The sequence below is a fragment of the Ipomoea nil genome, unplaced genomic scaffold, assembly GCF_001879475.1.
Source record: "Ipomoea nil cultivar Tokyo-kokei standard unplaced genomic scaffold, Asagao_1.1 scaffold0302, whole genome shotgun sequence".
Taxonomy (NCBI): domain Eukaryota; kingdom Viridiplantae; phylum Streptophyta; class Magnoliopsida; order Solanales; family Convolvulaceae; genus Ipomoea; species Ipomoea nil.
Genome location: NW_017616730.1, coordinates 3760168 through 3776549, shown reverse-complemented (window position 1 = coordinate 3776549; position 16382 = coordinate 3760168).

The following is a 16382-nucleotide window of genomic DNA, read 5'->3' as shown; positions in this document are numbered from 1 at the left end:
GAGGAACAAGACCCATATTCTTTGCGTGAGGTGTGGCCGCCGAAGCTTCCATATCCAGAAGAGTTGTTGCACTACACCTGCACATTTGGTAAATCTATGTATCCTTTTTCAACTTTTTTTTTTCTATAAAGAATAGAAAATCATACCATTGGTGAAATTTAAAATCTATCTACATATATTATATAAACTATGATTTTATATATATATATATATATATATATATATATTTCGTTAAACATTTCACTTCATCTTCTTCATCATCAATCTGGATGAGTTTGCTCAACCCATTAAAAGGTATTTCTTTAATACCTTATCTCAATCTGTTAAAAGTTATTTATTATTGGACTCTGGGCAGGATTAAATAATGCACTATTCATAATGATAGAAAAAAAAAAAACGACCATCTGATTATTAGTGGATTCTGAGCAACTAGATCTGCAGGTCATTTGCATGAGAGGGGACATCATTGATTGAGTTTGGACTATTAATATTTTTTTTCCTAATGTGACGGTCTTTCCAGCACCAATAGGAGTAAAACAAAGATTTGGAGCCATGTCAATGTGTTAAGGATCATGAGTAGTGCTCCTTGATAAAAACCTAAAGCAACATCATATATGAATATGATAGAGATTTAATTATTTTTTATTTGATAAAGATTATTCTCTAACTAAAACAGTTAGTAATATTTACGATTTATTGAACCAACCTTCATATTTTTGGTCAAATGAGTACACATGATGGAATATATGTTCATTGCACGTAATCTTAATATTAATTGAGTTTCCAAATCGTATATTGCAAAAGAATTATTTTACCATAATATGAATTGTAACTAATTTAATAAATCTAAATATTAACAAATATGTATGATAATTTTATGTATGTTAATATTATTTCATATGGACGTAATACCATAATATGATTTATAACCAATTTAAGAAATCTATATTGATAACCAATTCAAGTATGTATGGTAATCGTATGCATGGTATCAAAAAAAATAATTACGTATGGTATCATGTATAGTAATATTAGGTATGATATTATGTAATACGTAGTATTAATTAGGTTGTACATTTATCCTTTTCATATTCCCATATGGACGTAAATCCATAATATGGTATATAACCAATAACCAATATATATATATATATATATATATATATATATATATATATATATATATATATATATATATATATATATTCACTCCTTATTATAAAATAATAATTCAATAAAAGTATTATATAAGTAAATAATTCGTAATATTTATCTTAAGTATAATTTGTCAAATTAATCAATTTTAATTTGATAATGATCATTTTCTAACCAAACAATTGGTAATATTTACAATTTATTGAACCAATCCATTTTTTTCCATCCAGACTAATTTTAATGCTCAAATTAATAATAAATTTTATTAGTTATTAATTAGCATAATATTAATTTATTATGCATAATTATTGTATAAAAATAAATTACAGTTCAAATGAGTACACAAGATGATGTACATGTTCATTGCACGAAATCTTAATATTAATTGAGTTATCAAATCGTATATTGCATAAGAATTATTCTTACCTTACTATTTACAATTACAAATTTATTCCGAAATTCTGAAAATTAAATAAGTTAGAAATCTAATTTTAAGTATGTATTTTTGGTTTTTTCATTTCTAATTTATACAACTAATTTATTAATTTATATACACAATTTTTTGCTGCTTATAATAAAATAATTCACTAACGTTTTTTCAGTAAGTAATTCCTCTAAGCAAATAATCCGTAATATTCACTGATATACTTTACACAGTTTAATCATTTTTTATTTTTATAATTTCAAATTTATTACATAATATATATATATATATATATATATATATATATATATATATATATATATATATATATAATTTAATATATATATATATATAATTAGATAAAGCTTATTTTGTGACCAAACAATTAGTAATATTTACGATTTATTGAACCAATTCGTAAATGAGTCAATCTATACAATAATTAATAACAAAACCTATTTACTTGATTTCCCACCCAAACAATAGTAAATAGTAAAGGTAAATTTTTTATTAAAAAAATGAAAAAAAAAAGAACATAAATATTTCACAATAATATTCTACATCATCAGTTAAAATGGAATGGAAATTAGGTAAACTGAAAAAATAACTGAATATTAATAATTGACTGAAAATTAAAAATGAAAAAAGGAACATAAATTAGGTTAATTTAAAAAGGAAATGAATATTTATAATTGACTAAAAAAAATGATCCATAATTAACTAAAATGGAAAAGGAAAATGGTCAGATGATTACATTTTAATTTTTCACAATAATATTACACAATGTAGTACATCAAATCATAATTATGTCATAAATCTTTCACAATTTTAAAAATAGAACGCAAATAATTTAATAATAATATTTACATCATCAAGTAAACGTAAATTAAAAATGAAAAGTAAATATTTAATTAATAGTATTCTACATCATCAATAATAAAGGAATATTCTAAACAATAATAAAGTTAAATTAAAAATGCAACGAAAATTAAAAATGAAACGGAAATATTTCAATAATAATATTCTACATCATCAATTAAAAATGGAACGAAAATTGGGTAAAATATCACTACATCTGATATTCTAATCGTCTAATTGACTGAAAGTAAAAAAGAATAATTGGTTGAAAATGAATATGATATTACTAATTAACTGAAAATATAAAATTAAATGAATATTAATAGTTGACTACAAATAAAAAATGATCTATAATTAACTAATATGAAAAAAAATGGTTAGATCATTGCATTTTAATTAAAAATTGATGGAAACTAAAATTGGACGGAAATTTTCAATAATAATATTCTATATCATAGATAATAAAGACATATCATTGCAACGGAAATATTTCAATAATAATATTATTGAAAATGCAATAAAGTTAAATTAAAAATGCAACGGAAATATTTCAATAATAATATTATACACAATCAATTAAAACTTGAACAAAAATTAGGTAAAAATATCATTGCATATGATATTCTAATTGACTAATTGATTAAAAAAATTGGCTGAAAATGAATATGATATTACTAACTGACTTAAAATATATAAAAAAAAAATCTCTAATTGACTAATATTCTACCATTATATATTTTCACTCGAGTCACCCATCATGGTGGACTGGAGGTGTTAGCTATAGACGATGATGGACAAGATTGTGTTGCTATTACCAATGTCGAAAGAGGTTTCAATAATGTGTACATACAATCGTTGATATTTTTTTTAAATGACAAATTTGCTATATATCTAGACAAAAATATATATATCTTCCATACAAAAGAATTAAGATAGTAATTCATTCCTATAACTGAGTTGCTTGAGAATGAGCACATTTGCCGAATTTATAAAAAAAAAATACTAAACAATGATAAATAAAATCTCCAAAATTACAGCACCGCATGCGTACATCTACACATTAGCTATAAATTTGAGCAATCATTTGCTCAAATTTAAGCATTGATAACATCAAAACACATAAATAATCCAAACCATATGTTCAATTGCACTATATAATATTTGATGTTCTAATTTAAATAATTATATATTGATCCAAATATTCTTAATATATTACAACAAATTCATTTCGTGCATCGAACGGGTGAAAATTATATTATTCTAATAATTTTTCTTTCATTCTTTCGTGCAATTACTATGCTAATGTATTTAAATATTGAAAGAGAATTCTATAAAAAGGATCCTTAATTCACTAAAATTCTATATTATTCTTAAAAACAAAACCCCCATTTCTTACTTTCCCGCACAAACTATTAAAAAAAAATTACCAATTAATAATACTAATAATAATTAGTAAAAAAATTAGTAGTAGAATAGAAAAAAAGATCCTTAATTCACAAAAACTAGAAAAGGAAACGGAATTCACTAATTAATTAAAACTAACAATAATCAGTAAAAAAAGATCATTAATTCACTAAAAATGAAAATATAAATGGAATTTACTGATTATGACTAATAATAATTGGTAAAATAGGAAAATAAAAAATGAGTCTTAATTCAATGAAAATGGAAAAAAGAAACGGAAGGGTGTGAAAAAAAAATAGGGTCATAATAAGGAAAACAGTAAAAAAAGAAAATTCTACCAAAAATCTATATATATATAAAGTTTCTTAATTCACGAGAAATAGAAAAGGAAACGGAATTCACTGATTAATTAATTAATAATAATAATAATAATAATAATAATAATAATAATAATAATCAGTAAGAAAATTAACAGTAAAATATGAAGAAAAAAAATCCTTACTTCACTAAAAATGAAAAAAAAAATGAAATTTACTGATTAATACTAATAATAATCAGTAAAATTGAAAATAAAAAAGGATTCTTAATTCAATGAAAATGAAAGTTTTTTTTTTTTTAAAAAAAGGGGTCATAATAAAAATAACAGTAAAAAAAATTCTACAAAAAAAATTGAAAAAAAAACAGATTCATAATTTACGAAAAATAGAAAAGGAAATAGAATTCACTGAATAATTAATACTAATAATAATCAATAAAATTAAAAGTTAGCATTAAAAATAAAAATATATAAAAGGATCCTTAATTCACTAAAAATAGAAAAAGAATCGAAATTCACTGATTAATACTAATAATAATCAGTTAAATAGGAAAATATAAAAAGATTCTCAATCTATACCATTATTAAAAAATAAATCCTTCTTCCTTACTTTCACACCCAAACAATAGAAAAAGAAAAAAAAATCTATAATATAATTAAAAACAAAATTCTATTTACAAAAAATATTCTATATTATCAATTAAAAATGGAATGAAAATTAGGTAAATTGAAAAAATAAATAAGTATCTATTCAAACATATTTTCTCAACCAATGCCTTCAATGAGGCTCAATCTCATGACTTCCCACATGAGAGAGGTCACTACATGCCATATGAGCACAAGGTGATTGGCAACAAACATTAGGTTAATTGAAAGAAATGAATACTAATAATTGTTTGAAAATAAGAGAAGATTCATAATTGACTAAAATAGAAAAAAAATGGTCAGATCATTGCAATTTAATTTTTCACAATAATATTACATAGTATAATACATCAAATCACAAGTATGTCATAAATTTTTCACAATTTTAAACAATAGAATGGAAATATTTCAATAATAATATTCTACACTATCAAGTAAAGGTAAATTAAAAATGAAAAGGAAATACTTCAATAATAATATTCTATATCATCAATACTAAAGACATATTTTAAACAATAGTAAAGGTAAATTAAAAATGTAACGAAAATTAAAAATGAAATGGAAATATTTCAATAATAATATTCTAAATCAGCAATTAAAAATGAAACGAAAATTGGGTAAAAATATCATTGCATTTGATATTTTAGTTCGCTAATTGATTAATTGACTAAAAATAAAAAAAGAAATAATTGGATGAAAATGAATATAATATTACTAATGGATTGAAAATATAAAAGGAAATGAATATTAATAATTGACTGCAAATAAAAAATTATCCATAATTGACTAATATGAAAAAAAAAATGGTTAGATCATTGCATTTTAAGTAAAAATGGAAGGGAAACTAAAATTGAACGCCAATATTTCAATAATAATATTCTACATCATAAATAGTAAATGCATATTTTAAAAAATAGTAAAGGTAAATTACAAATGGAACAGAAATATTTCAATAATAATATTATACATCATCAATTAAAAATGGAACACAAATTAGGTAAAAGTATCACTCCATATGATATTCTAATTGACTAAAAAAAAAATAATTGGCTGAAAATGAACATGATATTACTAATTTATTCAAAATATAAAAGGATCGCTAATTGACTAATATTATACCATTATATATTTTCACGGAGTCACCCATCCTGATCAATTGGAGGGGTTAGCTCTAGACAATGATGGACGAGATTGTGTTGCTACTACTAATGTCGTCTACAAAGAAGTTTCAACAATGTGTAAATAAAATCGTTGATATTATGTTTTTTAAATGACAAAATTGCTATATGTATAGACAAAAAAAAATATCCTCCATACAAATGAATTAAGATAACAATTCATTCATATAACTGAGTTGCTAGAGAACGAACATATTTGTCTAATTTATAAAAAAAAAAAATACTAAACAATGATAAATAAAATCTTCAAAGTTATAACATTACATGCATACATCTACACATTAGCTATTAATTTGAGCAATTATTTGCTTAAATTCGAATGATCCAACCCGTATATCCAATTGAACTATATAATATTTGATGTTCTAATTTAAATAATTATATATCAATCCAAATATTCTTAATATATTACAACAAATCTATTCCGTGCATCGCACGAGCGCAAATACTAGTTATTATTAATTTACATGTTAGTTGCTAACAGTAAATAATTAATTTACCAAACATTTCCATACAAGTCGTTAATACAACCCATTGATCAAAGCATTTAACAAAACTACTATTTGTCCCGTGCGATGCACGGAAAATATGTTATAAAAATATACCCTATATGAGGTTTATTCATATATAACATTTTTGTTATTTAATAATTATTATGTGTGAATTCCTATGATAAAATTATGAACATAAATATATTTACAATTAAAATAATATTTAAGGTGGGTGATTACTACAAATCTTAAACTATATAAAAAATTTAGTACATAGTATTTAATATTACAAATTTTTAAGAACTTAGTAAACTACAATAGTAATTGAATTACAATTTTATAGTCACCACGGATCAAAATTTTTAGACCTATGAGATTTCTAACTCTAGATGTAGCAATATACAATTGACCTTTAACGACCAAACAATCACAATCTTAGTTCGAACATTGATTTTTTCTTCCAAATACTATCGAATTAAGTGTGTAATCAATAAAAGATGAGAACTAATAATTCAAGAATATAATCTTAATGTTACTAAGTCTACTTCACGTCAATTAAGTTGGAGAGTGTTGTTGGATAGTATCCGATGAATCCACGAATAACGCATCTTTGTCTCCGTAGTCCTCGATATGCACATCAACAATCTTAAATATTAGGCCGCCTAACTATGCTATATATTAATTTCAAACTTATGGACTTTGGGGTTGCACATGTGGTGCGCATGCATTCTTCTTAAAGTCATATGGTCTTGTGAAAATTACATGTTGTTAATACCAACATTTAATTTTCACAAGACTATATAGTTTTATTATAATTATTAAGAAGATAAGTTACCATAAATCAACAGCTACAATAAGTTATTAGATATCAACTCAAAACAAATTATTCCAAAAAAAAAAAAAAAAACTAAAAAAAAAAACTAAAAACAAATTGTCAAACATCCTATACAACTTTTGTGCGAGTGAATGGATGCTTATGCCTTTGGTTTTTGTTTATTTTTATTATGCTAAGGAAGTTGTAAATAACACTTCTTCTTAATTATTTGTATCAGATAAAAATGTATACTTTTACTGTTGATAGGGAATATATTTCCGGACTCATCACCTATACATATTGCATACATTCGCGATATCTGGACGAGTCGTCAAGATGAATTATTCTCGAGCATTTACCGACTTGGAGCATCCCAATCCGATCTATCATAAAGTGCCAAGCAGAGGCATGATTGGCAGTAGTAACTCCCCACCTTCAAGGTCTTCCCGATCTCCCCAACTTAGATAACGAAACATCAACCTCTTTTGTTGAACCCGGCGGAAACAAAAGCGAGGGCGTCAAGAACCTTAGTGCACGTGGATGAATCAGCAGGACCTTCTAGTTGTCCCTGTGCATAGGTAGCACGTGTCACGCATGTAGAGCATCCTGCATGTCTTCCACATCTCCCCTATAAATATTTCCGGAGATGTGACTTTTGACTGATTTTACACAGTTATTATATGATCGGGACCCTCTGACTCACTATCACTCAATCCCAAGCTTACTCCTTAATGACTCCTAACACCATAAATCATTACAGAATTCAAGAAGTAGCTGTATCATTCAACTTAATATATGTATTCCTGATAGTATTTACATTATTAGTTGTTATACCACATCTAATATTAATATTATATCTATAAAGCTATGACGAAAAATGAAATTAACTTTTACATTTCATCCAACTAATATATTATGGAGTAACATTTGTATAAAATCATCATAATATTTACAAATTCATAGTTATTTTATTGAGGGTAAGGATGTTTTGTAAATATTTAGTTATTGGTTGATAGTTATTAGCTAATTGGGTTACTGGTTTGATTAGTTGATAGTATTGATTGATTGTAGAAAGATGTTTGGTAAATTTGCTGTTAGTTGATAGTTGATTATATGCAAAATGACTTTCACAAAAACCTAATGAAAAAAACTGCTTTGAGCATTTTTTTTAATTAACATTTTGGAACAATAAGCTGTTACCAAAAGCTAATTAAACAAACACTTATATTGATTGTTTAACCAAGTAAAATAAGTAAAACAACTAATAATGATTAAACAAGTCAAAATTAATTTTTTTTTTTTTTGAAACAAAACGGAATAGTATATTAATTCAATAAATCCGAAATACACTGGGGTGGATGAACATCCCACGACCCTAGGACAGATTCAGAACCCGTTGCCCGTGCAAGCACATGAGCTACGTGATTCGCTGACCGCTTGACATGGTGAACCCGAACGTTCCCGATGTCACAGGCAAGCAGTTGGCACTGCTTTACAATAAAATCAACATACGATAAATCAAGACAACGTGAATTAAAAGCAACAGAAAAATTCAAACAATCCGTTTCTACGATTACATTATTCCAGTTGTGATATTTCAGCCAAGTGAGCGCCTCCTTCACCGCTATAGTTTCCGCCATGAGGAGGTCTGTAGTATTGACTAATCTTCCACTATGAGCAGCGACAAACCGACCATCATGGTTGCGAAGAACAGCTCCAAAACCTGCACCATCCACGAACAATGCTGCGTCGACGTTGCACTTTAGCCATTCCGGTGGTGGCGGGCTCCAAGCGATCGTCATTGATGCACTGCGGAACGCTAAGGTTTGGAAAGATGAGGATAGGTCGATTGACTCTCTTCGCATTCAAGTGCATTTGTTAAAAACGCAATGGAGAGACACTCTCAGTCAAAATTAATTAATAAACTAACTATTTTACGAAGCAATGCGATTGTGTTTTATATTCAAGAGGCAACATGCCAATAAACTACCTTAGATGTTTTTGTTGTGTAAATATATTATAAATTTTATATTAAAATTAAATTTTTAAAAATTGTCTCATTCTCTACCTAACAAAAATAATATTAGCGGTAAAAATCGTACCCACCCCACAAGATTCGAATAGTTATGCTGTGCATCTGTATGCACCATGCATGGTGCATACAGATGCAAAAACGACGTCGTTTTATTAAAAACGCACGTCTCCCCTTTAAAAAAAAATTCAGGTTCGATTCCTAGTAACAACATTATTTTGTTCATTTATTATGGAATTTTAGTTCATGGATTATGGAATTATAGTTCATCGATTCTGGAATTATAGTTCATCGATTCTGAAATTTTAGTTCATAGATTCTGGAATTTTAGTTCATTCATTCTGAAAATTTTAGTTCATAGATTATATTATGGAATTATAGTTCATCAATTATGGAATTATAGTTCATCTATGGAATTATAGTTTCGAACCTAATTTTTTTTTTTTAAGGGGAGACGCGCGTTTTATAAAAACGATGTCGTTTTTGCATCCGTATGCACCATGCTTGGTGCATACGGATGCACAGCATAATTTGCCACAAGATTCCTATAAAAGCAGGTATTGAGAGGAAAGTTAGGCCAATTATTATATGGGTTTGGGTTCACTTTGTAAGGTGACTTGTCCAAAATATGTCATTTACATATTAAATTTTTATAATTTTGTAAAAAGTAAATAATAAATATTTAATATGTAATTTATGTATTTTGGATCTGGGTTCACCTTGCAAGGTGAATTTTAATTCATGGTATAAATATTCGGAAAGTTATTACCCACTCGAGTACAATTTTGGGATAGAGATGTGAGATGGACCCGGCCCATAATCATGGCTAACTAAATTTGCCAGTCCATTTGAGCTCACAAATTTAATGCCGCTAAACAATATCTAAGTTACGAATGTAAAGTCCACCAAACAACACACATTACATAAGCAGGATTTACGTACTCGCAAAATACCTAAGCATTAAATTCTCATACTCTGTACCAGAAAAAAAAAAAAAGATTAAAAGTAGGTATTTATTTCTAATAATAAGTTTGATGTATAATCTTATATGCCTCTCACAATTCTTGCCTTGAAAACGAATGAATGAGATAAATCGTGAGATATGCTCTAATTAGTCGATAGATTTTGAATGCACACAACAAAGTTAAATCAATACCTCCCTTTTCTTTTTTATTCTTAGTAAGATTTGAACCGGCAAATTATTGTGTGGATCATGGTCCACACAGTGTTGTGTGGACCATAACAAAAAATACATTTTTAATATATTAAAATTATATTATTTGTGTACTGAATGTATATTATACAAAATAATATACTTCCAGTACTCAAATAATATATTTTTCACTTAATACAATGTACATTTATAATATATTAAAAGTACATTATTTATGTACTGAATGTACATTGTTTGATAGTATGATCCATCTAACTATGTAATGATTGAGTTGAACTTTACACCTTGTTATTTAAAGTTTATAGACTTATTTTGAATTGATATTTATCCTAATAATAAAGTGTGCAAGCTATTGGCAATGCAATTAATACTAATCACTTAGCTTGCTTCTTGTACCGTGTGTTGGGTATTATCGGACTATAATTAAGTCTTACATGTAAAATACGGAAAGATACATTAAGCATCCATTTAATGAGCCATATGGCTATTATTATTATTGTTGTTGTACGTTAACACATTAACCATACTCGCACGACTTCATATTTAGTCAATGAGTAATTACCAAGTTAGCAGACCGTGCAATTGAAGCCGAATTAATGAATGATGCTAACAAATGAATAAAAGTCTTGATACCCATAATGTTAATGTCACCGTCTGATACCAGCTAGGTTGTCATTCAAGTTTCAACGAAGACAATTCTCGTTGATGTTATCATATGCAATGACTATTAACAAAAGTCAATGTCAAACATTGTCACATGTAGAATTGTTACTTAAAAAATCAATTTTTGTGCATAGTCAATTGTACGTGACTGCATCTCGAGTTAACAACCCAAGTGGTCTTAAAATATTAATTGCCCACGACTCAAGAACAAATGCTACATCAACAACCAACGTGGTATACCACGAAATCTTCAATAATTTGTAATTGCGTGACACTTATTTTTTTTTATATTGTATGTTAACGTATTTTCATTATTGTTTCTATTTTGTAATTTCAAAATTTTAATTTAATAATGTATTAAATTATTCACACAATTAGACAATATCTCGAACAATATTCATTTCGAGCATCGCACGGATACTATACTAGTACAACTTAAAAAGTATAGTATATTTAAATTTAAGTTAAGAAGTGTTTTATATAAATATTTCTAAAATAAACAAAGACTTCATTAATTCACATTCGAGCGTAAGACATCATAAAGAAAAATATTCAAAGAAAATCAAATTGTACGAACTATCTTGAATAAGGCTTCATTTGTAGGTAAGTGGACCTGTCAAACTATTTTAATTAGTAGGGTAAATGTATAATGAGAGCACTTGTCAATGATCATGTGATCTAGTATTATGAAGTAACTCTTTTAAATGAGATATTGTTTTAATTGGAACGGTCAAACTATTTTAATCTCATTATCTTTGAGACAAAATTACCATCTATTTTTTAAAACTAAAATTGATGTTTAACATATATCTTTCAAAAGCAAAAATTGATTTTGGTAATTTAGGAATAATAATAATAAGTATGTGCATTTTAGATTTTATACTATTTATTCCCTTTCATTCCCTGAATAATTATTATAATAAAAAATTAAATAGATAACATAGATTTTAGTTTTTAAAATTAAAAATTATTAAGATTCTAACTAGGTTATGACCGGGGATTGCCTAGTTCCCCACGGGGCCCGCCTCGTTGCCATTCCTAGTAATGCATTGACTATGTGTAAAAATAATTGTTTCCTCATTCAAAAACGTTGGCGGAAGACGTGTTCAGGTTCTTATTTAAATATCGTCTTTTCTTTCTCGGTTTGGAAGAACTTTGCTATTTTTGAAGTAGCTTTTGGGTCAAGCACAACATGTTTGTCATCATTTCTTCTTCAATTGGATCATCACTACTATCATCATCCATGGGATGCCAATTAGCAAGGAGGCGGTGATGGCATTTTGATAGTAAGAAAAATGTAGATGTAGAAGTGTAAAAATTGAATAATATTAGTATAAGAATGAAGTGAGAGTATGATGCAAAGTGTTTAATAATTGTTGAATAGATGGTATTTATAGGAAAAAAATATAATTTTTTGTTTTGAATAACGATCAAATGGGCCATCAATTTAGAGTGGTTGTGAGTTGGCAGCCACTCTGAATCGTCCAAGTGGACACCAACTGCGCGTCTCACTATTTTTTTTTCCTACAAAAACTAGTTCCTTGTAGGGAAAGAATACATGCAAAAATCAACTTTCCCATTGGATAAAACCAACACAACAATTTTGTCCTCAACAAAAACACGTCTAAAATCTACACTTAAAATTGCTCTTAGTCTTAGATAATCTCTATAAAAACTTGACTAGCCTTGGTTGACCGTTAATAACCTTATATTTGAACAATAATAATGAACATCTTCCACTATCATTTGGTAAATGACATATTGACCAAAAAAAAAAAAAAAAAAAAAAAAAACTAACAACAGAAAAGAAGTAGATTTGACTACTTTAGTGGATTAACATGATCAAACCATTGAAATAAACATTAGTAATCAACAATATTGTTAGCACTTGGGAAAAAAATTGTTATTCAAAATATCCTTTTACTTCAAAAATTTTAAAAGTTGATATCGGAGAAGAATTATCCTTTGATTTTTATTTTGTTGTTATTATAACTAGTTTTTGCCCCGTGCGATGCACGGCATAAAATTTAAGTAACTTTATTATTGATAATATCTTAAAAACAATAAAATAAAATATTAATCATGAAATTAAAATTTATTCTGAAATGTATTTTTCTTTAACAATACTAAATTGGTTGTTATATCGAACATCACATATTGTTAGCATATATTATAAAGAATTGTGTTATAACATACCATATGAGATTTAAAAAGTGTACATTAAAATAATTATATACACACACACATTTTTATAAAAAAAAAATAAAAATTAGGAAATCAAACAATATACAATAAAAAAAATTATGAAATTATATTTTCTTATATATAAAAACATTTATTAATATGATTTGCAATTAAAGCCTATAGTACATATACTTGACAATATATAAATAAAAAATACAGTATCATCATCCTACATTGAAACTAACTAAGAAAATCTTTTCTTAAACATTGCTTAATAATAATAATAATTATATACGTACAACATATATAAATCTAAACTAAATATGAAATATTTCATGACATGAAAGAAAAAATAAAATTTGCAATGCTAAGCCCAATAAACATTTAATTATCTATTCATATAACCTAGTTACGTTGCATTTCAGCCCAATACCCGAGCCCATTAACCCAATTATAAAACCTCATTACCAAACCCTAATCCATATTTTTTGACGATTGCGCTTTCGTCTACTCTGTTGCGTTCGTCATTCTCTCTAAAATGTTCACTGACTTACGCGAACCTTCTCTGTTTCCAGCGTCTTGACACACTCGATTTTAAATCATCGCACGTCCAAGTAATCCACTGCTAAAAAACTTTTCAGATAATCTGACCGTAGCTTTTGGCCGTTGTGGAATTGCTTTCTTCCCCAAATGTCGATCTGAAAAATCGGGTGACCGGAGCAAATCTAAAACAAACTAATAAATACATTATCATCTTCAAGTAAAACTTATTGTTTAAAACGAAATTAAGAAATACATCATATTTTCTAATTACTTAATATCAGTTCAATAATTATTTGTTTAAACTTATTCGTCTCTTCAATATTATTGTTCATACAACTTGATTTAAATTTTAATAAATTTTTTTTTCAATTTAGTAACTTTTTTTTAAAAAAAATTTCCCTCTCAAAACTATATTAGAATGAACAATTAAATTGTTGTCGATCAACAAAATTGTAAGAATAAAAAAATAGGTTAATCTTATTTTTTAAAATTGGATACTCTAAATTTTTTTTCCAGTAAACAATAAATTAATTTATATAATAAAATGTTAATTTAAAAATACTGGAATGTATTACCTGCTTCATCATTAAATAACAATAATTGTAGGTTAACATGTATTGAAAATAGATAAGTATGATGCATTATATACCTTAAAATGATGCAATTTCATTTAATTGGTATTTAATACCTTAAAATGATGCAATTTCATTTAGACGGGAAATTGATTGGCAAAAAACATTTTGCTATTATATAGAGTAAGATGACGACAACACTAAGAAGACAATTATTATTATTATTATTATTATTATTATTATTATTATTATTATTATTATTATTATTATTAAATGCAATTGTTATATAATTAATAAACTAGTATTATAAAGTATAGAGTAAAAGATATTTTTGGTCCTAGACTTATAGTGGCTTGGACAATTTTAGTCCTTTATAAAAAAATTTGCCATTTTATGGACAGAGTTATTGTGGCGAGGACATTTTTGGTCCTCCATCTATATTTCGAGAACATTTTTGGTCCTCCGTCTATATTTCTGTTAGATAACCGTATGAGAGAGGGGCAATTACGTCAATTTAGGCTATCTCCTTCTATATATTATATCAATGTGTGTTTGGCGGCTTCGATTCTCCTTCTATCTATTTGATTAGTAACCTGTTTGGCGGCTTCGATTCTCCAGCAATTTCTTCGTACAACTGCAACTTGGACTCTCCGACTCCTTCGAATTATGATCGAGAAGAAAACAAAACACACATAGATATAATAGATAGAAGGAGATAGCCTAAATTGACGTAATTACCCCTCTCTCAGACGGTTATCTAACATAAATATAGACGGAGGACCAAAAATGTCCTCGCCACAATAACTCTGTCCATAAAATGGCAAATTTTTTTATAAAGGACTAAAATTGTCCAAGCCACTATAAATTTAGGACTAAAAATGTCTTTTACTCTAAAGTATATGTTCATTTTGATATGTAAATCATTATGAAATAGGAGTAATAAATAATTTTTTTTTTTTTTTTTTTTTGTATCAAACACATCTTTACAATCAATTAATACAATTCAGATCAAAATTGTAAAAATATCTTCCATTCATTAACCACTAATTAGCAACATAGGCTAAGTAACGAATACGTTAAACTCATATCACATTTCAATCTAATAAAAAACAAAAATTCGCACATTGCATGTAAGTGAGGCATGACAATAAAAATGTCAAATTAATTGAGTGTTAAAATAAGAATATTTTAATTAGTCAAATTAGACACAATTATAATGCATCATGAGAACGAAAGAAATGTATATATATTGGTCATATATGTTTAGTAAAATAGTTAGCTTATCAGTCAATTTTGACTTATTTGACCACTATTATCTGTTTGATTTGGTTAAAAAATTAACATAAGTGTTTGGTTAATCAGCTTTTTGTAACTCCAAAATGCTAAAATTCAAAAAGCTGCTCAAATCAACTTTTTCAATTAACTTTTGAGAAAAATTATATCAAACAGCAATCAGCTAACAGTTAATTTACCCAATATCTTTTTACAATCGGCTAATGTTATCAACTAGTTATACACTTTAAGTCTCTAACCCAATCAGCTAACAACCATTTATCAAACATGGCCATTGTATATTCTCAAATAGTGCATAGTACATAGTATATATAGAAGAGAAACCAACACAGTAATGTACCAATTAGATTAAATCATCAAACTAATACAAGTACAAATATTAATTCTTACCAACGTTAACCAAAAATTTTATCGCTAATCTATCTATTGTATTAATTTTAATGTTTTCCCTTGGTTAGATTTCAACAATTAAGGCAGGACCTCCTATCATAAGTGGAAACAGCAAACCTTCCCCACAAAAAGGTACTGTCCCCGCAACTGCTAGGATAGCTCCTCCATTATTACATGTCCGTGAGGACCGTGAATGAATGAACGATAAGAAATTAAAGAAAGAGAAGAGTTAGCAGAAGCCAAATG